General features: G+C 43.3%; 13 non-coding genes across 13 annotated transcripts; all 13 read left to right on the forward strand.

Moving 5' to 3' along the window:
• Positions 1 to 10,477: 10,477 nt before the first annotated feature.
• Positions 10,478 to 10,562, forward strand: TRNAR-UCU (transfer RNA arginine (anticodon UCU)). Its single transcript is given in 2 exon segments — positions 10,478 to 10,514; positions 10,527 to 10,562. It is a non-coding gene; the product is annotated as a tRNA-Arg (tRNA).
• Positions 10,563 to 11,185: 623 nt separating this feature from the next.
• TRNAR-UCU (transfer RNA arginine (anticodon UCU)) lies at positions 11,186 to 11,270 on the forward strand. The gene is given in 2 exon segments: positions 11,186 to 11,222; positions 11,235 to 11,270. It is a non-coding gene; the product is annotated as a tRNA-Arg (tRNA).
• Positions 11,271 to 11,893: 623 nt separating this feature from the next.
• TRNAR-UCU (transfer RNA arginine (anticodon UCU)) lies at positions 11,894 to 11,978 on the forward strand. The gene is given in 2 exon segments: positions 11,894 to 11,930; positions 11,943 to 11,978. It is a non-coding gene; the product is annotated as a tRNA-Arg (tRNA).
• A 623-nt stretch (positions 11,979 to 12,601) lies between these two features.
• Positions 12,602 to 12,686, forward strand: TRNAR-UCU (transfer RNA arginine (anticodon UCU)). The gene is given in 2 exon segments: positions 12,602 to 12,638; positions 12,651 to 12,686. It is a non-coding gene; the product is annotated as a tRNA-Arg (tRNA).
• Positions 12,687 to 14,017: 1,331 nt separating this feature from the next.
• TRNAR-UCU (transfer RNA arginine (anticodon UCU)) lies at positions 14,018 to 14,102 on the forward strand. Its single transcript is given in 2 exon segments — positions 14,018 to 14,054; positions 14,067 to 14,102. It is a non-coding gene; the product is annotated as a tRNA-Arg (tRNA).
• Positions 14,103 to 14,725: 623 nt separating this feature from the next.
• On the forward strand, positions 14,726 to 14,810 carry TRNAR-UCU (transfer RNA arginine (anticodon UCU)). Its single transcript is given in 2 exon segments — positions 14,726 to 14,762; positions 14,775 to 14,810. It is a non-coding gene; the product is annotated as a tRNA-Arg (tRNA).
• A 1,331-nt stretch (positions 14,811 to 16,141) lies between these two features.
• On the forward strand, positions 16,142 to 16,226 carry TRNAR-UCU (transfer RNA arginine (anticodon UCU)). The gene is given in 2 exon segments: positions 16,142 to 16,178; positions 16,191 to 16,226. It is a non-coding gene; the product is annotated as a tRNA-Arg (tRNA).
• Positions 16,227 to 16,849: 623 nt separating this feature from the next.
• TRNAR-UCU (transfer RNA arginine (anticodon UCU)) lies at positions 16,850 to 16,934 on the forward strand. Its single transcript is given in 2 exon segments — positions 16,850 to 16,886; positions 16,899 to 16,934. It is a non-coding gene; the product is annotated as a tRNA-Arg (tRNA).
• Positions 16,935 to 17,557: 623 nt separating this feature from the next.
• Positions 17,558 to 17,642, forward strand: TRNAR-UCU (transfer RNA arginine (anticodon UCU)). The gene is given in 2 exon segments: positions 17,558 to 17,594; positions 17,607 to 17,642. It is a non-coding gene; the product is annotated as a tRNA-Arg (tRNA).
• Positions 17,643 to 18,265: 623 nt separating this feature from the next.
• On the forward strand, positions 18,266 to 18,350 carry TRNAR-UCU (transfer RNA arginine (anticodon UCU)). The gene is given in 2 exon segments: positions 18,266 to 18,302; positions 18,315 to 18,350. It is a non-coding gene; the product is annotated as a tRNA-Arg (tRNA).
• Positions 18,351 to 19,681: 1,331 nt separating this feature from the next.
• On the forward strand, positions 19,682 to 19,766 carry TRNAR-UCU (transfer RNA arginine (anticodon UCU)). Its single transcript is given in 2 exon segments — positions 19,682 to 19,718; positions 19,731 to 19,766. It is a non-coding gene; the product is annotated as a tRNA-Arg (tRNA).
• Positions 19,767 to 20,389: 623 nt separating this feature from the next.
• TRNAR-UCU (transfer RNA arginine (anticodon UCU)) lies at positions 20,390 to 20,474 on the forward strand. Its single transcript is given in 2 exon segments — positions 20,390 to 20,426; positions 20,439 to 20,474. It is a non-coding gene; the product is annotated as a tRNA-Arg (tRNA).
• A 623-nt stretch (positions 20,475 to 21,097) lies between these two features.
• On the forward strand, positions 21,098 to 21,182 carry TRNAR-UCU (transfer RNA arginine (anticodon UCU)). Its single transcript is given in 2 exon segments — positions 21,098 to 21,134; positions 21,147 to 21,182. It is a non-coding gene; the product is annotated as a tRNA-Arg (tRNA).
• The last annotated feature ends 506 nt before the right edge of the window (positions 21,183 to 21,688 follow it).

Here is a 21,688-nt window from a genome sequence, read left to right on the forward strand (position 1 = left end):
CTGCCTCCATCGCCACACTCTGCCATGTGCCACTTTCAGGTCTCCTCACACTGCTGGTGTGTTCCATTTTGTCATAGGGTGCTGGCAGATTACGGGCCTCCCATTGCTGCTGCCAGGCCCGTAATCTGCCATGGGCCCCCGTACCGCCTCCTCATGCTGCTGCCTGGTCCAGAGTCTCTCATGGGTCCCTTTACGGCCTCCCATTGCTGCTGCCTCCATCGCCACACTCTGCCATGTGCCACTTTCAGGTCTCCTCACACTGCTGGTGTGTTCCATTTTGTCATAGGGTGCTGGCAGATTTCGGGCCTCCCATTGCTGCTGCCAGGCCCGTAATCTGCCATGGGCCCCTGTACCGCCTCCTCATGCTGCTGCCAGGTCCAGAGTCTCTCATGGGTCCCTGTACGGCCTCCCATTGCTGCTGTCTCCATCGCCACACTCTGCCATGTGCCACTTTCAGGTCTCCTCACACTGCTGGTGTGTTCCATTTTGTCATAGGGTGTTGGCAGATTACGGGCCTCCCATTGCTGCTGCCAGACCCGTAATCTGCCATGGGCCCCCGTACCGCTTCCTCATGCTGCTGCCAGGTCCAGAGTCTCTCATGGGTCCCTGTACGGCCTCCCATTGCTGCTGTCTCCATCGCCACACTCTGCCATGTGCCACTTTCAGGTCTCCTCACACTGCTGGTGTGTTCCATTTTGTCATAGGGTGCTGGCAGATTACGGGCCTCCCATTGCTGCTGCCAGGCCTGTAATCTGCCATGGGCCCCTGTACCGCCTCCTCATGCTGCTGCCAGGCCCGTAATCTGTCATGGGTCCCTATACCGCCTCCTCATGCTGCTGCCAGGTCCAGAGTGTGTCATGGGTCCCTGTACGGCCTCCCATTGCTGCTGTCTCCATCGCCACACTCTGCCATGTGCCACTTTCAGGTCTCCTCACACTGCTGGTGGGTTCCATTTTGTCATAGGGTGCTGTATAGCCTCCCATTGCTGCTGCCTCCACTGCCACACTGTGGCTCCACACTCTGGTTTTGACCCCGTGACTGCCCAAATGAGTGAAGTGTGCGGTGATTCTAAGATCGACGGCACTCATCTGCATGTCATACTGACTGACAGTATTATTTCTCTTCCCCAGCAGACTCCAAGGGCATTTAAATTAAAGGTACAGTGTTCTGCACTAATATAAAGGCTCTCTGAAGCCTAGAAACACCTTTTTATAAGTTAAATTCGCAGCGAATATATTTGCATCGAATCAAATTTATTCCTCGAATTCGCCAAATCAGCCGAATCGAATTTTTGAATACTTCGCTCATCTCTAAAAATAAACATTACCTTTAGTTATACTTTAACATACCAAACTTGCATTACTGATGGGCAATCAGAACACAGGACATTTAAATTAGTGCATTTTGGTACACTCTGGAGTGAATTGATGGTACTACGAGACTGATACATAAAACATTGATGGAAAGGTAAAAATCATCCACAGGGAAAACATACTGATTTACAGTCGATTGTGAGCAGGGTGCAGTGTGGGGTGGTGACTGAATAGAGCACACGGGGACAGATTGCAGAAAATGACAGTGGGTATCCACGCCCCTTTGTTTATTTTGCATGCTAGGCATTGGTCGACTGATAGCTCTGGTTCCCAGCACTGACAGTAAATAAACAAAGGGACTGGGTCATCTGTGCGTGCCCACCGCCCCGCGGGTACCATGATTTGGTGCCCAAGGGATCAATCATCCGATTTAGGCCACTGATGTTCGGCCTGAATCCAATGGTCAATCCCTGCCCTATCAGAGATCTTCCTGTACTTGTGTTTACACTTACACAGGTACAGGAAATGAGGCAATCTTCTCTCTCTGGGCACATTCTGTCCTAGAGAGAGAATAAAGCAGATACATGTAAAAGCTGCACACTTTTATACTTAGAACACTTCTAGGACACATTTAACCCCTCAATCGCCCCCCCCCCCCAGTTAACCCCTTCACCAGTGTCATTAGTACAGTGTACAGATTTTTTTACTGATCACAGTATTAGTGTTACCGGTGACTTCAGATAGCATTAGCGTCAGTTAGCGTCCCTCCCAGATAGCGTTAGATTGCCCATCACTACACCAGTAATTACATTTAACCCCTTGATTGCCAGGAACACGCTCATATACACAATAAACCTCCATTGCTAGTATAGTGTCTAAACGGATCAATATCTTTGATCAGATCAGCACTATATCAGCATTCACATTAGTACAGTGTCCCCAAAAATGCAGCGTTAGTGGGATCAGCCCAGCATCTGCCAGCACCTACACTGTCAGTAGATCACTGTCACTTGACATACTGCACACAAAACCGCAGTGTTCACAGAATTAGGCCTGATCTCTGTTAGCACTTGCAGGTAATTTTTTATGTAATGGTTCAAGCAGTCCCTGACAGGCAGGTGTCTAAGTACCTATAGATTTAGTGGCCAAAATGTCCAATGAAAAGTACTCTAGTGAAGAGACCTACAGGATTCTAAGCATGTCAGATGAGAGCGAAGGGGAAGCCTCACTGACAGAATCTGCCTCAGAATACGAATCTGTAGACAACAGCGGTGCCCTGACAGATAGCTCAGACGATGGAGAAGAGGTCCCTGCTAAGGACAGGCGTACCCGACCCCATTCCCAGGTTGCTGAGATGTTACAATTTCTCAATGATTCTCATATGCAGCAGAGTGCCAGTATTAGTGCAGCTCTACCTTTTGGTGAACTGGCGAACACCAGTGGCCTAGTACATCCTGGTCTTTCACATACCAGCACTGCAGTATCAGTTGGTGACATGGCGAATCCCATACGTGCAGTACAGGCTGGTGCAGTGGCGAGCACAAGTAGCAGAAGCGGTCGCGGCGTCAGACCCCAGCCCTTCTCACTAAACTTGTGACCAAAGGACTAGCCAATCTAAAACCGCGCTGTCAAGTGCGTAACAATGCCACGCCCAGCTGCACCCTGCACAAAGATTTTCCAGCTAATGGACCACAATCTGTGTACCGGCAGCCTGGGAGCGATTGTTACTGGGTCAGGTGAATTACGCAATTAACCCTTCACACTGCCACCACCTCCTTTTTATACAGAGAAAGAGGAAACTTGGCAATATCAGCAATAACACTATGATGTTTGAATAATCGTTTGGATACACAATGTCACCGCAGACAGATGTATGCAGACGTTTAAAACACACAGCAGCGTTCTTCAGAGACAGGGGTTTTTAGTTTGCATTAAAGAGCTTTAGAAACAGTTCAAGACTTTCAGAAAGTAAGATTTATTACTAAAAGGTCAAAAGGGTGCAATAAAGATTTTTACAGAAAAGGATGTAGCCAATATATATATATAAATATACAGAGAGCAATAACACAGCAGAGAGATAACAGAAAGAAATTTAGGGAGGTAAAGTACTTGCCAAACGTCCTGGTTTAAGCAGATCAAGTTTCCTGAGCCAAAAGGGTGCCTTATCTGCTAAAGTTAGTTCCGATGTTAAAAGGGAGAATTTTCAACTGAGCTCAACTCAGCTTAGCTTAGCTCCAAACATAACAGCCTTTTTCTAGGAACTAAGCAGGGTGTCTCCTTAAAGCAGAGAACAAATAGCCTCATTTGGGGAGGGGTGTTGTAGGCGGGGAGCTCAGGCTATGACCAAATCCCTCCAAATTATACTATGGTCAATAACTTTTCCAAGGTACATGTAGCATTCTATCCACGGGTAGATTAATATGCAGAATCATCTGCTGAACGTCTAGATATGAAATATGACATACCTGCTGGGATGGTTAAGGAGATATCATTTTCTGCTCTCCTGTAGATGTCAGATAGGGGGTGTAATATATCAGACGACTTGTATTAAAGTGACCAGTCTGATTATATGCCTGGTTTTTAGGTACGTCTTTAATAGTCCAAGATATGAAATCATAGGGGAAAATGGATTTTTGAATCTGAGGTCTGGTTTACGGTTTTCTGGAATGTCTTTGAAGCTCAGTGAGGGACTTGGTTTATGGCTTTACGATATCCCAGATTGAGAAGGTAACAGACATCTAGGCACCAGCTAGGTTGGGATTTTATAGCACTGGAGCTCTTCTGCTGAGCCTTGATGCCTTTTTGAACTCAGCATCCAGGGACCATGTGTCACTCAACAGAGAGGGAGGGGGATGGGGGATGAGGGAAGAGGGAGAGAGAGACACAAGATGGAGGGTTTGGAGAAAAATGGATGACCTCATCCATCTCTGTGTGCACGATTGCTACAGTAGCCACCAAGAATTCGCACACAGGCCTGTAGAGCCCCTAGTGTGCTTCCAAGGCCCACAATTTTGGAGTTTTTTTTCATGGAAATGTGTATGCATTGATTGTGGATCAAAGCAATTGATATGCACAACAGTTTATGGCCGCCAACCCAAATTCAAACCTTGCCAGACCATTTGCATGGAAACCTATTACAGTTTCCGACTTTAATGTTTTTTTGGGCCTAACCTTCAACATGGGCATTACCAAAAAAATTTATTGCGGTTGTATCTTGTACCCGATGTATCTTATGCCCATGTTCTCTGCTGCCATGGCCAGGCATAGATATGAGAATATAATGTGTTTTATGTATTTCAATGACAATACACTCTGTCGTCCTCAGGGTGACCCTGAATTTGACCAGCTCCACAAAATCCGGCCCCTTGTAAATCACCTTAACCAAAAATTTGCAGATGTCTATCAGCAAAATCCCCAGCAAAACATTTGTGTTGATGAGTCCCTCATTACTTTTTCTGGCCACCTTGCATTCAAACAATTTCTTCCCAGCAAGTGTGCCAGATATGGTGTCAATATGTATAAGACCTGTGAGAGGGCAACAGGCTATACATATAAGTTTCGGATTTACGAGGGAAAAGATAGTCACATGGTGCCCCCCCAGATGCCAAGACTACATGGGGAGCAGTGGCAATATAGTTTAGGACTTGGTGTCATCCTTTTTCCATATGGGTTACCAATTATACATGGACAATTTGTATTCAAGCGTGCCACTGTTTAAACATTTGTACAATCTTGGAATTGGCGCATGTGGCACCGCGCGACCTAATCACCGGGGCTTCCCCCAACGGCTTAGAAAAGGGGAAATGCCTGCTTGAGAAATGAGGAATTGCTTGTAGTGAAGTGGAAGGAAAAATGGGATGTTTTTGTCCTGTTTTCCGTTCATGCAGACATGACCATCCAAATTGCCACGGCAGCTGGTGTTGTTGAGAAGCCCCTCTGTGTCCACGACTATAACCTTAACATGAAAAATAAAGGTGCAGCACTAAAAACTACATCAGAGTATTAAATAATTAATATCAATAAAATTGCGAGTGAGAGCAACCTAAAACTAGAACTCTCATTAAAGGTATACCAAGAAGTAACAATATTGCAAAAGTATATTTCCAATATCAGGAAAATAAAGTGACAAAAGTGCAAACGCACATCCAAGATAGTGACTATTGGTGATATGGTGATATAGTCTATATATATAATGTGAAGCTCTTATTCAAGTGATCCACTGTGCATCTTCTGGTGATCAAATATGCGAATTACACACTCACCAAATGCATAATTCCATCATGCATTTGAGAAAATATCACATCTCAGTGGGTCAGCTGGGTCCTCCTATGGACTCCTCTATCCTGGTAGGGACTTTCCTCAGGTTCATCAATGTGATGCCGCACCTCTCAGCTCCTCTCTAAGTGGGCTCTGTGGGTGGTAGGCTCAACAGGAGCCCTAAGAAAGGATGCCAAAATGGATCACTTGAATAAGAGCTTCACATATATATAGACTATATCACCTTATTACTCTGATGTGGTTTTTAGCGCTGCACCTTTATTTTTCATACTTGGTCTCTGGAAGTATTTGGTACCTTTTGGTGTATACTATACTTGTATACTATACCCTTAACATGGGAGGGGTGGACTTCAACGACCAGATGAAGCCGTACTTAGTTTCCTGAAAAGCCAGACGAAGGTACAAAAAAGTGTCTGTTTATTTATTTTAATTGGCTCTATATAATGCTTTTGTGCTTTACAAAGCAACTGGATGTAGTTGATCCTTCCCAAAATTCTAGGAAGAGATCATCATGGCCCTTTTGTAACCAGAAGCTGCTATGGCCCAAACCCCCAATCGAGATGCATTTGGCCAGTTACATGAGAGGCATTTTCCAGATGCCATTCCTGGTACTCCAACCCAAAGGACACCCCAAAAACAATGTGTCTATAGCAGACACGGAATTAGGTATGACGTCTGTTATTTTTGTCCCTCCTGTCCTGGCCAACCTGGTCTCAAGGAGTGCTTCCATCGCTACCACACACTAGTGGAGTATTAGGATAGGGTACAGCACAGCACAGTTCAGGGCACATATTTGCACAGGGTCTCGAAAGATGTTAGGTAGTCAGGAAACTGTCTATCACATTTTGTGAGACCCCACAATCTGGTTAAGTTAAAGTTGAAAAAAAGGCTGCATAAAAAAAATAACATAACCAGCGACATACTGGAACATCACTGGACTTGGAGTGGTTATACCAGGATGATGCCTGCAGCTGCTCATCAAGTGGAAAGGCTACGTGTCAGTAATGGACTTGCCAGTGGTGGTGGTACTCACCTGCCTTGTGGGCTGCAGTACCAGGGCTGGCCAGTTGGTGCTCTCAGCAACCAGAGGCTCACTCCTGCAATAAACCATCACCTGAAGCTGATTACAACAGGTGTATTTAAGGAATGGACAGGCCTGTGATCAGGGCCTTGGTGTATGTTTCCCATGGGCCCCTGTACCTGCATCCTGTCTGCTTCCTGCCTGATCCAGATTCTGCTTCGATCCCTGACTCTGCATGAACTCCGCCTGTCCTGACCTCGGCTATTCCTGACTACTCTTCCGCCTGCTCCTTGTGCCCTGCCTGCCCATTTGCTACCGACCCGGCCTGCCCGACTACGCTTAGTATTGTTTCTATTGTTATCTGTTGGAGGTTTGGGTTGGTTTGTTTGCACTGTGTTGCTGTTTAGTCTTGCACTGCGTCTATGCTTTGTTTAGTCTTAATAAATTGTCTTATTCACACTATACCTGAAGTCTGCGTTTCCCTGTGTCAGTCCACACATTTCTGGTCACACCCGGGTTCCTTACACTACGGAAGAGAATTCATGGGAACCTGCTTAAAATGTCCATGCTCCTAGGTTGATTCAGGAACCGGTTGGGCATCCAGAGGCTGCCCGTAGGGGGGGGGGGCAATGTCAGGGTTCTCGGGCTGGACCGCGGCGCATGAGTCTACGCATGCGCGGTATGCCGGGGCGCACTAGCGTGTGGACACTAGGGCCTGGGCACCCGCGACGGCAACGGCGCTCGCGCATGCGCACTCATGATCGCGGACGCGCGCCGGGCACCAATAGGAGCGCAGGGTGCCTTATTTAAACAGGCTCTGACTGTGTTCTAATTGCCTTATGGTCTTTTCCTGTATCCTGTGTCCTGAGAGATTGCTTTGCTGCCGACCCTGCCTGACCCTGATTCGTTGACTGTCTCCTGCTCTGACCCCTGCCTTGCCTGGCCATTCTACTGTCTAATCCTGTGCCTTTGATCTCCTGTTGCCGAACCTGGACCGTGACCCGTGTATTCTTCTGCCTGCTGCTTGTACCGACCTGTCTCCGCTGTTACCGACCTGGCCTGTCTGACTTCGCTCACTCCGCCTCCTCACATCAGACTCTCACCTGCTACGTACCACCGACAAGTGCCTCTGCAACACCTGGTTGCACCCAGGGGCCGCGACCTGGTTTCGACTTGCTCCAAGTCCATCCCCACCATCAGGGGCCCTGGTGAACAAGCAGGTCGGGACTTAGATTCCGCGCCCTGGGGAATTCTGGTCTGTGGAGAGCTAGAGGCTACCCCCGGTCGGTCCATAACAATATTATACTATATTAGCATCTCTGGCTCATGTCGTTCAGCTATCTTTCCCAGGACAAGGAATACTCGCCCCACTTGCATACGGATGATGCTGTAGGATTAACCCATAAGCTGCCTCTCTGTTTCTGCACCCCCCATGTGACAGATTATAACAGATGCCTGCTAATGTATTATTTCTGGTGAGATCCATCTGAGGTGGTGGAATCCCTTCGTGGATACTTGCAAATCTGCACTTTTTCACTTGGATGCATTGCAATAAATTGGATGACTATTATTGTTCGATATTTGCTGATTGATTTATAGTTATATCTGGACATTGATTGATTCACTGATATGCACAACTGCACTGATTTGCACTTTATTCTCTTGCATATACAACTTGATCATATATATTTTATAAGAATTACTATATTAATATTTTCATACAGTTTGTGCGTTTAAAGCGCTGCACTTTATTTATTTATAAACTTCCACTTTAGCATGCTTTCCATATCTCACCTAAACAGAAACAGATTCAACCCCTAAAAGGGCTCTGTGGTGCAATGGATAGTGCATTAAACTGCTATCAGGTGTAGTAATTTAAAGGTTGTGGATTTGAGTCCCACCAGAGTGAGTTTTGTATTGTTCTTGTCCATAGTGAAAAAAAAAGTTCTTAATAGAGCTCTATTATTCAGGGTTCTCTTGAGAGTTGACTAATCATATCAACAAGATAGGAGGTAACCTGTGAAATACAGAGCAAAGAGGGGAAGCAGAAAACTAAGCTGCATTCTTCTGCTCCCTCGTTACCTACACTCCATGGCCTCTTCCATCCTTTTGGACTCCCTAGCCCAATCTAAAAAAAGGCCAACTCTAAAAACTCTTTCCAGGGAAGGCTACTCTGCGTCTACCGAAAAGCTGAACTTTAACTTTCTCAAAAAACTCAGCAACCATACAAATACCATGACTGAACATGACTTTCGAATCCCGCGGAAGAGAGCAAAAGATCCATCAATCACAAGAACACCCGAGTAGGAAACGTTCAGTCCAAAACGGTAACTGTAACTGGAACGAATCTTAAGTTCATTCCTACACACTATTGTCAGCCATATTTTGGAAGAGTTTATTTTCTACTCCTTTAGTAGTTCCTCAGTAAAGTTCCTCTAAGATAGTTCTCAGGGAGGGCTCTGTGGCACAATGGATAGCGCATTGGCCTTCTAGCTAGTGTAGTAATTCAAAGGTTGTGGGTTCGAGTCCCACCAGTGTCGGTTTTATATAGACCTCATCCATACCTACATTTCCTCACTTGCTGCTCTATTTCTGTAAAGCAAAGGATTCCATTCATACGGGAGCTATAGTAAAGTAGATTTGCCAAAAAAGTTAATGATAGAGCCTTTTAATTCAAAGTTCTCTTGAGAGTTGACTAATCAATTCCACAAGATTGGAGGTACCCTGTGAAGTACAGAGCAAAGAAGGGAAGCAAAGCTGCATTCTATCCTTCTCTTACCTCATTCTAGGTGTAATCCTTGACTCTATCCTCTCTTTTTTCTAACACACATCCATTCACTTTCCAAATCTTGCTACCTTCACCTCCATAATATTATCAAAGCATGTCCCGCCTTAACCAATGACACCACTAAACTTGCAATTCAACCCTTGCCATCTCTCACCTTTAAAAATGCAAATCACTAATCTTTGGCCTGCCTCTCCACATATCCATCAATCACAAGAACACATGAGTAGGAAACTTTCGGTCCAAAACTGTAACTGGAACGAATCTTAAGTTCATTCCTACACTCTATTGTCAGCCATATTTTGGAAGAGTTTATTTTCTACTCCTTTAGTAGTTCCTCAGTAAAGATCCTCTAAGATAGCTCTCATGAAGGGCTCTGTGGCGCAATGGATAGCGCATTGGCCTTCTAGCTGGTGTAGTAATTCAAAGGTTTTGGGTTCGAGTCCCACCAGAGTCGGTTTTATATAGACCTCATCCATAGCTACATTCCTCACTTGCTGCTCTATTTCTGTAAAGCAAAGGATTCCATTCATACGGGAGCGATAGTAAAGTAGATTTGCTAAAAAAGTTAATGATAGAGCCTTTTAATTCAAGGTTCTCTTGAGAGTTGACTAATCAATTCAACAAGATTAGAGGTACCCTGTGAAATACGGAGCAAAGAGGGGAAGCAGTAAGCTAAGCTGCATTCTATCCCTCTCTTCCCTCATGCTAGTCGTAATCCTGGACTCTGTCCTCTCCTATTTCTAACACACATCCATTCACTTTCCAAATCTTGCTACCTTCACCTCCATAATATTATCAAAGCATGTCCCGTCTTAACCAATGACACCACTAAACTTGCAATTCAACCCTTGGCATCTCTCACCTTTAAAAATGCAAATCCCTAATCTTTGGCCTGCCTCTCCACAGATCCATCAATCACAAGAACACATGAGTAGGAAACATTCGGTCCAAAACTGTAACTGGAATGAATCTTAAGTTCATTCCTACACTCTATTGTCAGCCATATTTTGGAAGAGTTTATTTTCTACTCCTTTAGTAGTTCCTCAGTAAGGATCCTCTAAGTTAGCTCTCACGGAGGGCTCTGTGGCGCATTGGATAGCGCATTGGACTTCTAGCAGGTGTAGTAATTCAAAGGTTGTGGGTTCGAGTCCCACCAGAGTCGGTTTTATATAGACCTCATCCATAGCTACATTCCTCACTTGCTGCTCTATTTCTGTAAAGCAAAGGATTCCATTCATACGGGAGCGATAGTAAAGTAGATTTGCTAAAAAAGTTAATGATAGAGCTTTTAAATTCAAGGTTCTCTTGAGAGTTGACTAATCAATTCAACAAGATTAGAGGTACCCTGTGAAATACGGAGCAAAGAGGGGAAGCAGTAAGCTAAGCTGCATTCTATCCCTCTCTTCCCTCGTGCTAGTCATAATCCTGGACTCTGTCCTCTCCTATTTCTAACACACATCCATTCACTTTCCAAATCTTGCTACCTTCACCTCCATAATATTATCAAAGCATGTCCCGCCTTAACCAATGACACCACTAAACTTGCAATTCAACCCTTGCCATCTCTCACCTTTAAAAATGCAAATCCCTAAACTTTGACCTGCCTCTCCACAAATCCATCAATCACAAGAACACATGAGTAGGAAACGTTCGCTCCAAAACTGTAACTGGAATGAATCTTAAGTTCATTCCTACACTCTATTGTCAGCCATATTTTGGAAGAGTTTATTTTCTACTCCTTTAGTAGTTCCTCAGTAAAGTTCCTCTAAGATAGCTATCACAGAGGGCTCTTTGGCGCAATGGATAGCGCATTGGACTTCTAGCTGGTGTAGTAATTCAAAGGTTGTGGGTTCGAGTCCCACCAGAGTCGTTTTTATATAGACCTCATCCATAGCTACATTCCTCACTTGCTGCTCTATTTCTGTAAAGCAAAGGATTCCATTCATACGGGAGCGATAGTAAAGTAGATTTGCTAAAAAAGTTAATGATAGAGCCTTTTAATTCAAGGTTCTCTTGAGAGTTGACTAATCAATTCAACAAGATTAGAGGTACCCTGTGAAATACGGAGCAAAGAGGGGAAGCAGTAAGCTAAGCTGCATTCTATCCCTCTCTTCCCTCGTGCTAGTCGTAATCCTGGACTCTGTCCTCTCCTATTTCTAACACACATCCATTCACTTTCCAAATCTTGCTACCTTCACCTCCATAATATTATCAAAGCATGTCCCGCCGTAACCAATGACACCACTAAACTTGCAATTCAACCCTTGCCATCTCTCACCTTTAAAAATGCAAAACCCTAATCTTTGGCCTGCCTCTCCACATATCCATCAATCACAAGAACACATGAGTAGGAAACTTTCGCTCCAAAACTGTATCTGGAACGAATCTTAAGTTCATTCCTACACTCTATTGTCAGCCATATTTTGGAAGAGTTTATTTTCTACTCCTTTAGTAGTTCCTCAGTAAGGATCCTCTAAGATAGCTCTCATGGAGGGCTCTGTGGCGCAATGGATAGCGCATTGGACTTCTAGCTGGTGTAGTAATTCAAAGGTTGTGGGTTCGAGTCCCACCAGAGTCAGTTTTATATAGACCTCATCCATAGCTACATTCCTCACTTGCTGCTCTATTTCTGTAAAGCAAAGGATTCCATTCATACGGGAGCGATAGTAAAGTAGATTTGCTAAAAAAGTTAATGATAGAGCTTTTTAATTCAAGGTTCTCTTGAGAGTTGACTAATCAATTCAACAAGATTAGAGGTACCCTGTGAAATACGGAGCAAAGAGGGGAAGCAGTAAGCTAAGCTGCATTCTATCCCTCTCTTCCCTCGTGCTAGTCGTAATCCTGGACTCTGTCCTCTCCTATTTCTAACACACATCCATTCACTTTCCAAATCTTGCTACCTTCACCTCCATAATATTATCAAAGCATGTCCCGCCTTAACCAATGACACCACTAAACTTGCAATTCAACCCTTGCCATCTCTCACCTTTAAAAATACAAATCCCTAATCTTTGGCCTGCCTCTCCACAAATCCATCAATCACAAGAACACATGAGTAGGAAACGTTCGCTCCAAAACTGTAACTGGAATGAATCTTAAGTTCATTCCTACACTCTATTGTCAGCCATATTTTGGAAGAGTTCATTTTCTACTCCTTTAGTAGTTCCTCAGTAAAGATCCTCTAAGTTAGCTATCACAGAGGGCTCTGTGGCGCAATGGATAGCGCATTGGACTTCTAGCTGGTGTAGTAATTCAAAGGTTGTGGGTTCGAGTCCCACCAGAGTCGGTTTTATATAGACCTCATCCATGGCTACATTCCCCACTTGCTGCTCTATTTCTGTAATGCAAAGGATTCCATTCATACGGGAGCGATAGTAAAGTAGATTTGCTAAAAAAGTTAATGATAGAGCCTTTTAATTCAAGGTTCTCTTGAGAGTTGACTAATCAATTCAACAAGATTAGAGGTACCCTGTGAAATACGGAGCAAAGAGGGGAAGCAGTAAGCTAAGCTGCATTCTATCCCTCTCTTCCCTCGTGCTAGTCGTAAACCTGGACTCTGTCCTCTCCTATTTCTAACACACATCCATTCACTTTCCAAATCTTGCTACCTTCACCTCCATAATATTATCAAAGCATGTCCCGCCTTAACCAATGACACCACTAAACTTGCAATTCAACCCTTGCCATCTCTCACCTTTAAAAATGCAAATCCCTAATCTTTGGCCTGCCTCTCCACAGATCCATCAATCACAAGAACACATGAATAGGAAACGTTCGCTCCAAAACTGTAACTGGAACGAATCTTAAGTTCATTCCTACACTCTATTGTCAGCCATATTTTGGAAGAGTTTAATTTCTACTCCTTTAGTAGTTCCTCAGTAAGGTTCTTCTAAGATAGCTCTCATGGAGGGCTCTGTGGCGCAATGGATAGCGCATTGGACTTCTAGCTGGTGTAGTAATTCAAAGGTAGCTGGTTCGAGTCCCACCAGAGTCGGTTTTATATAGACCTCATCCATAGCTACATTCCTCACTTGCTGCTCTATTTCTGTAAAGCAAAGGATTCCATTCATACGGGAGCGATAGTAAAGTAGATTTGCTAAAAAAGTTAATGATAGAGCCTTTTAATTCAAGGTTCTCTTGAGAGTTGACTAATCAATTCAACAAGATTAGAGGTACCCTGTGAAATACGGAGCAAAGAGGGGAAGCAGTAAGCTAAGCTGCATTCTATCCCTCTCTTCCCTCGTGCTAGTCGTAATCCTGGACTCTGTCCTCTCCTATTTCTAACACACATCCATTCACTTTCCAAATCTTGCTACCTTCACCTCCATAATATTATCAAAGCATGTCCCGCCGTAACCAATGACACCACTAAACTTGCAATTCAACCCTTGCCATCTCTCACCTTTAAAAATGCAAAACCCTAATCTTTGGCCTGCCTCTCCACATATCCATCAATCACAAGAACACATGAGTAGGAAACTTTCGCTCCAAAACTGTATCTGGAACGAATCTTAAGTTCATTCCTACACTCTATTGTCAGCCATATTTTGGAAGAGTTTATTTTCTACTCCTTTAGTAGTTCCTCAGTAAGGATCCTCTAAGATAGCTCTCATGGAGGGCTCTGTGGCGCAATGGATAGCGCATTGGACTTCTAGCTGGTGTAGTAATTCAAAGGTTGTGGGTTCGAGTCCCACCAGAGTCAGTTTTATATAGACCTCATCCATAGCTACATTCCTCACTTGCTGCTCTATTTCTGTAAAGCAAAGGATTCCATTCATACGGGAGCGATAGTAAAGTAGATTTGCTAAAAAAGTTAATGATAGAGCTTTTTAATTCAAGGTTCTCTTGAGAGTTGACTAATCAATTCAACAAGATTAGAGGTACCCTGTGAAATACGGAGCAAAGAGGGGAAGCAGTAAGCTAAGTTGCATTCTATCCCTCTCTTCCCTCGTGCTAGTCGTAATCCTGGACTCTGTCCTCTCCTATTTCTAACACACATCCATTCACTTTCCAAATCTTGCTACCTTCACCTCCATAATATTATCAAAGCATGTCCCGCCTTAACCAATGACACCACTAAACTTGCAATTCAACCCTTGCCATCTCTCACCTTTAAAAATACAAATCCCTAATCTTTGGCCTGCCTCTCCACAAATCCATCAATCACAAGAACACATGAGTAGGAAACGTTCGCTCCAAAACTGTAACTGGAATGAATCTTAAGTTCATTCCTACACTCTATTGTCAGCCATATTTTGGAAGAGTTCATTTTCTACTCCTTTAGTAGTTCCTCAGTAAAGATCCTCTAAGTTAGCTATCACAGAGGGCTCTGTGGCGCAATGGATAGCGCATTGGACTTCTAGCTGGTGTAGTAATTCAAAGGTTGTGGGTTCGAGTCCCACCAGAGTCGGTTTTATATAGACCTCATCCATGGCTACATTCCCCACTTGCTGCTCTATTTCTGTAATGCAAAGGATTCCATTCATACGGGAGCGATAGTAAAGTAGATTTGCTAAAAAAGTTAATGATAGAGCCTTTTAATTCAAGGTTCTCTTGAGAGTTGACTAATCAATTCAACGAGATTAGAGGTACCCTGTGAAATACGGAGCAACGAGGGGAAGCAGTAAGCTAAGCTGCATTCTATCCCTCTCTTCCCTCGTGCTAGTCGTAATCCTGGACTCTGTCCTCTCCTATTTCTAACACACATCCATTCACTTTCCAAATCTTGCTACATTCACCTCCATAATATTATCAAAGCATGTCCCGCCTTAACCAATGACACCACTAAACTTGCAATTCAACCCTTGCCATCTCTCACCTTTAAAAATGCAAATCCCTAATCTTTGGCCTGCCTCTCCACAGATCCATCAATCACAAGAACACATGAGTAGGAAACTTTCGGTCCAAAACTGTAACTGGATCGAATCTTAAGTTCATTCCTACACTCTATTGTAAGCCATATTTTGGAAGAGTTTCTTTTCTACTCCTTTAGTAGTTCCTCAGTAAAGATCCTCTAAGCTAGTTCTCATGGAGTGCTCTATGGCGCAATGGATAGCACATTGGACTTCTAGCTGGTGTAGTAATTCAAAGGTTGTGGGTTTGAGTCCCACCAGAGTCGGTTTTATATAGACCTCATCCATAGCTACATTCCTCACTTGCTGCTCTATTTCTGTAAAGCAAAGGATTCCATTCATACGGGAGCGATAGTAAAGTAGATTTGCTAAAAAAGTTAATGATAGAGCTTTTTAATTCAAGGTTCCCTTGAGAGTTGACTAATCAATTCAACAAGATTAGAGGTACCCTGTGAAATACGGAGCAAAGAGGGGAAGCAGTAAGCTAAGCTGCATTCTATCCCTCTCTTCCCTCGTGCTAGTCGTAAACCTGGACTCTGTCCTCTCCTATTTCTAACACACATCCATTCACTTTCCAAATCTTGCTACCTTCACCTCCATAATATTATCAAAGCATGTCCCGCCTTAACCAATGACACCACTAAACTTGCAATTCAACCCTTGCCATCTCTCACCTTTAAAAATGCAAATCCCTAAACTTTGACCTGCCTCTCCACAAATCCATCAATCACAAGAACACATGAGTAGGAAACGTTCGCTCCAAAACTATAACTGGAATGAATCTTAAGTTCATTCCTACACTCTATTGTCAGCCATATTTTGGAAGAGTTTATTTTCTACTCCTTTAGTAGTTCCTCAGTAAAGTTCCTCTAAGATAGCTATCACAGAGGGCTCTTTGGTGCAATGGACAGCGCATTGGACTTCTAGCTGGTGTAGTAATTCAAAGGTTGTGGGTTCGAGTCCCACCAGAGTCGTTTTTATATAGACCTCATCCATAGCTACATTCCTCACTTGCTGCTCTATTTCTGTAAAGCAAAGGATTCCATTCATACGGGAGCGATAGTAAAGTAGATTTGCTAAAAAAGTTAATGATAGAGCCTTTTAATTCAAGGTTCTCTTGAGAGTTGACTAATCAATTCAACAAGATTAGAGGTACCCTGTGAAATACGGAGCAAAGAGGGGAAGCAGTAAGCTAAGCTGCATTCTATCCCTCTCTTCCCTCGTGCTAGTCGTAATCCTGGACTCTGTCCTCTCCTATTTCTAACACACATCCATTCACTTTCCAAATCTTGCTACCTTCACCTCCATAATATTATCAAAGCATGTCCCGCCGTAACCAATGACACCACTAAACTTGCAATTCAACCCTTGCCATCTCTCACCTTTAAAAATGCAAAACCCTAATCTTTGGCCTGCCTCTCCACATATCCATCAATCACAAGAACACATGAGTAGGAAACTTTCGGTCCAAAACTGTATCTGGAACGAATCTTAAGTTCATTCCTACACTCTATTGTCAGCCATATTTTGGAAGAGTTTATTTTCTACTCCTTTAGTAGTTCCTCAGTAAGGATCCTCTAAGATAGCTCTCATGGAGGGCTCTGTGGCGCAATGGATAGCGCATTGGACTTCTAGCTGGTGTAGTAATTCAAAGGTTGTGGGTTCGAGTCCCACCAGAGTCAGTTTTATATAGACCTCATCCATAGCTACATTCCTCACTTGCTGCTCTATTTCTGTAAAGCAAAGGATTCCATTCATACGGGAGCGATAGTAAAGTAGATTTGCTAAAAAAGTTAATGATAGAGCTTTTTAATTCAAGGTTCTCTTGAGAGTTGACTAATCAATTCAACAAGATTAGAGGTACCCTGTGAAATACGGAGCAAAGAGGGGAAGCAGTAAGCTAAGCTGCATTCTATCCCTCTCTTCCCTCGTGCTAGTCGTAATCCTGGACTCTGTCCTCTCCTATTTCTAACACACATCCATTCACTTTCCAAATCTTGCTACCTTCACCTCCATAATATTATCAAAGCATGTCCCGCCTTAACCAATGACAACACTAAACTTGCAATTCAACCCTTGCCATCTCTCACCTTTAAAAATACAAATCCCTAATCTTTGGCCTGCCTCTCCACAAATCCATCAATCACAAGAACACATGAGTAGGAAACGTTCGCTCCAAAACTGTAACTGGAATGAATCTTAAGTTCATTCCTACACTCTATTGTCAGCCATATTTTGGAAGAGTTCATTTTCTACTCCTTTAGTAGTTCCTCAGTAAAGATCCTCTAAGATAGCTATCACAGAGGGCTCTGTGGCGCAATGGATAGCGCATTGGACTTCTAGCTGGTGTAGTAATTCAAAGGTTGTGGGTTCGAGTCCCACCAGAGTCGGTTTTATATAGACCTCATCCATGGCTACATTCCCCACTTGCTGCTCTATTTCTATAATGCAAAGGATTCCATTCATACGGGAGCGATAGTAAAGTAGATTTGCTAAAAAAGTTAATGATAGAGCCTTTTAATTCAAGGTTCTCTTGAGAGTTGACTAATCAATTCAACGAGATTAGAGGTACCCTGTGAAATACGGAGCAAAGAGGGGAAGCAGTAAGCTAAGCTGCATTCTATCCCTCTCTTCCCTCGTGCTAGTCGTAATCCTGGACTCTGTCCTCTCCTATTTCTAACACACATCCATTCACTTTCCAAATCTTGCTACATTCACCTCCATAATATTATCAAAGCATGTCCCGCCTTAACCAATGACACCACTAAACTTGCAATTCAACCCTTGCCATCTCTCACCTTTAAAAATGCAAATCCCTAATCTTTGGCCTGCCTCTCCACAGATCCATCAATCACAAGAACACATGAGTAGGAAACTTTCGGTCCAAAACTGTAACTGGATCGAATCTTAAGTTCATTCCTACACTCTATTGTCAGCCATATTTTGGAAGAGTTTCTTTTCTACTCCTTTAGTAGTTCCTCAGTAAAGATCCTCTAAGCTAGTTCTCATGGAGGGCTCTATGGCGCAATGGATAGCGCATTGGACTTCTAGCTGGTGTAGTAATTCAAAGGTTGTGGGTTTGAGTCCCACCAGAGTCGGTTTTATATAGACCTCATCCATAGCTACATTCCTCACTTGCTGCTCTATTTCTGTAAAGCAAAGGATTCCATTCATACGGGAGCGATAGTAAAGTAGATTTGCTAAAAAAGTTAATGATAGAGCTTTTTAATTCAAGGTTCCCTTGAGAGTTGACTAATCAATTCAACAAGATTAGAGGTACCCTGTGAAATACGGAGCAAAGAGGGGAAGCAGTAAGCTAAGCTGCATTCTATCCCTCTCTTCCCTCGTGCTAGTCGTAAACCTGGACTCTGTCCTCTCCTATTTCTAACACACATCCATTCACTTTCCAAATCTTGCTACCTTCACCTCCATAATATTATCAAAGCATGTCCCGCCTTAACCAATGACACCACTAAACTTGCAATTCAACCCTTGCCATCTCTCACCTTTAAAAATGCAAATCCCTAAACTTTGACCTGCCTCTCCACAAATCCATCAATCACAAGAACACATGAGTAGGAAACGTTCGCTCCAAAACTGTAACTGGAATGAATCTAAAGTTCATTCCTACACTCTATTGTCAGCCATATTTTGGAAGAGTTTATTTTCTACTCCTTTAGTAGTTCCTCAGTAAAGTTCCTCTAAGATAGCTATCACAGAGGGCTCTTTGGTGCAATGGATAGCTCATTGGACTTCTAGCTGGTGTAGTAATTCAAAGGTTGTGGGTTCGAGTCCCACCAGAGTCGTTTTTATATAGACCTCATCCATAGCTACATTCCTCACTTGCTGCTCTATTTCTGTAAAGCAAAGGATTCCATTCATACGGGAGCGATAGTAAAGTAGATTTGCTAAAAAAGTTAATGATAGAGCCTTTTAATTCAAGGTTCTCTTGAGAGTTGACTAATCAATTCAACAAGATTAGAGGTACCCTGTGAAATACGGAGCAAAGAGGGGAAGCAGTAAGCTAAGCTGCATTCTATCCCTCTCTTCCCTCGTGCTAGTCGTAATCCTGGACTCTGTCCTCTCCTATTTCTAACACACATCCATTCACTTTCCAAATCTTGCTACCTTCACCTCCATAATATTATCAAAGCATGTCCCGCCTTAACCAATGACACCACTAAACTTGCAATTCAACCCTTGCCATCTCTCACCTTTAAAAATACAAATCCCTAATCTTTGGCCTGCCTCTCCACAAATCCATCAATCACAAGAACACATGAGTAGGAAACGTTCGCTCCAAAACTGTAACTGGAATGAATCTTAAGTTCATTCCTACACTCTATTGTCAGCCATATTTTGGAAGAGTTCATTTTCTACTCCTTTAGTAGTTCCTCAGTAAAGATCCTCTAAGTTAGCTATCACAGAGGGCTCTGTGGCGCAATGGATAGCGCATTGGACTTCTAGCTGGTGTAGTAATTCAAAGGTTGTGGGTTCGAGTCCCACCAGAGTCGGTTTTATATAGACCTCATCCATGGCTACATTCCCCACTTGCTGCTCTATTTCTGTAATGCAAAGGATTCCATTCATACGGGAGCGATAGTAAAGTAGATTTGCTAAAAAAGTTAATGATAGAGCCTTTTAATTCAAGGTTCTCTTGAGAGTTGACTAATCAATTCAACGAGATTAGAGGTACCCTGTGAAATACGGAGCAAAGAGGGGAAGCAGTAAGCTAAGCTGCATTCTATCCCTCTCTTCCCTCGTGCTAGTCGTAATCCTGGACTCTGTCCTCTCCTATTTCTAACACACATCCATTCACTTTCCAAATCTTGCTACATTCACCTCCATAATATTATCAAAGCATGTCCCGCCTTAACCAATGACACCACTAAACTTGCAATTCAACCCTTGCCATCTCTCACCTTTAAAAATGCAAATCCCTAATCTTTGGCCTGCCTCTCCACAGATCCATCAATCACAAGAACACATGAGTAGGAAACTTTCGGTCCAAAACTGTAACTGGATCGAATCTTAAGTTCATTCCTACACTCTATTGTCAGCCATATTTTGGAAGAGTTTCTTTTCTACTCCTTTAGTAGTTCCTCAGTAAAGATCCTCTAAGCTAGTTCTCATGGAGGGCTCTATGGCGCAATGGATAGCGCATTGGACTTCTAGCTGGTGTAGTAATTCAAAGGTTGTGGGTTTGAGTCCCACCAGAGTCGGTTTTATATAGACCTCATCCATAGCTACATTCCTCACTTGCTGCTCTATTTCTGTAAAGCAAAGGATTCCATTCATACGGGAGCGATAGTAAAGTAGATTTGCTAAAAAAGTTAATGATAGAGCTTTTTAATTCAAGGTTCCCTTGAGAGTTGACTAATCAATTCAACAAGATTAGAGGTACCCTGTGAAATACGGAGCAAAGAGGGGAAGCAGTAAGCTAAGCTGCATTCTATCCCTCTCTTCCCTCGTGCTAGTCGTAAACCTGGACTCTGTCCTCTCCTATTTCTAACACACATCCATTCACTTTCCAAATCTTGCTACCTTCACCTCCATAATATTATCAAAGCATGTCCCGCCTTAACCAATGACACCACTAAACTTGCAATTCAACCCTTGCCATCTCTCACCTTTAAAAATGCAAATCCCTAAACTTTGACCTGCCTCTCCACAAATCCATCAATCACAAGAACACATGAGTAGGAAACGTTCGCTCCAAAACTGTAACTGGAATGAATCTTAAGTTCATTCCTACACTCTATTGTCAGCCATATTTTGGAAGAGTTTATTTTCTACTCCTTTAGTAGTTCCTCAGTAAAGTTCCTCTAAGATAGCTATCACAGAGGGCTCTTTGGTGCAATGGATAGCGCATTGGACTTCTAGCTGGTGTAGTAATTCAAAGGTTGTGGGTTCGAGTCCCACCAGAGTCATTTTTATATAGACCTCATCCATAGCTACATTCCTCACTTGCTGCTCTATTTCTGTAAAGCAAAGGATTCCATTCATACGGGAGCGATAGTAAAGTAGATTTGCTAAAAAAGTTAATGATAGAGCCTTTTAATTCAAGGTTCTCTTGAGAGTTGACTAATCAATTCAACAAGATTAGAGGTACCCTGTGAAATACGGAGCAAAGAGGGGAAGCAGTAAGCTAAGCTGCATTCTATCCCTCTCTTCCCTCGTGCTAGTCGTAATCCTGGACTCTGTCCTCTCCTATTTCTAACACACATCCATTCACTTTCCAAATCTTGCTACCTTCACCTCCATAATATTATCAAAGCATGTCCCGCCTTAACCAATGACACCACTAAACTTGCAATTCAACCCTTGCCATCTCTCACCTTTAAAAATACAAATCCCTAATCTTTGGCCTGCCTCTCCACAAATCCATCAATCACAAGAACACATGAGTAGGAAACGTTCGCTCCAAAACTGTAAC

Source organism: Staurois parvus, unplaced genomic scaffold, assembly GCF_062004578.1.
Source record: "Staurois parvus isolate SC_StPar_1 unplaced genomic scaffold, SC_StPar_1.0 ptg001302l, whole genome shotgun sequence".
Lineage (NCBI taxonomy): Eukaryota > Metazoa > Chordata > Amphibia > Anura > Ranidae > Staurois > Staurois parvus.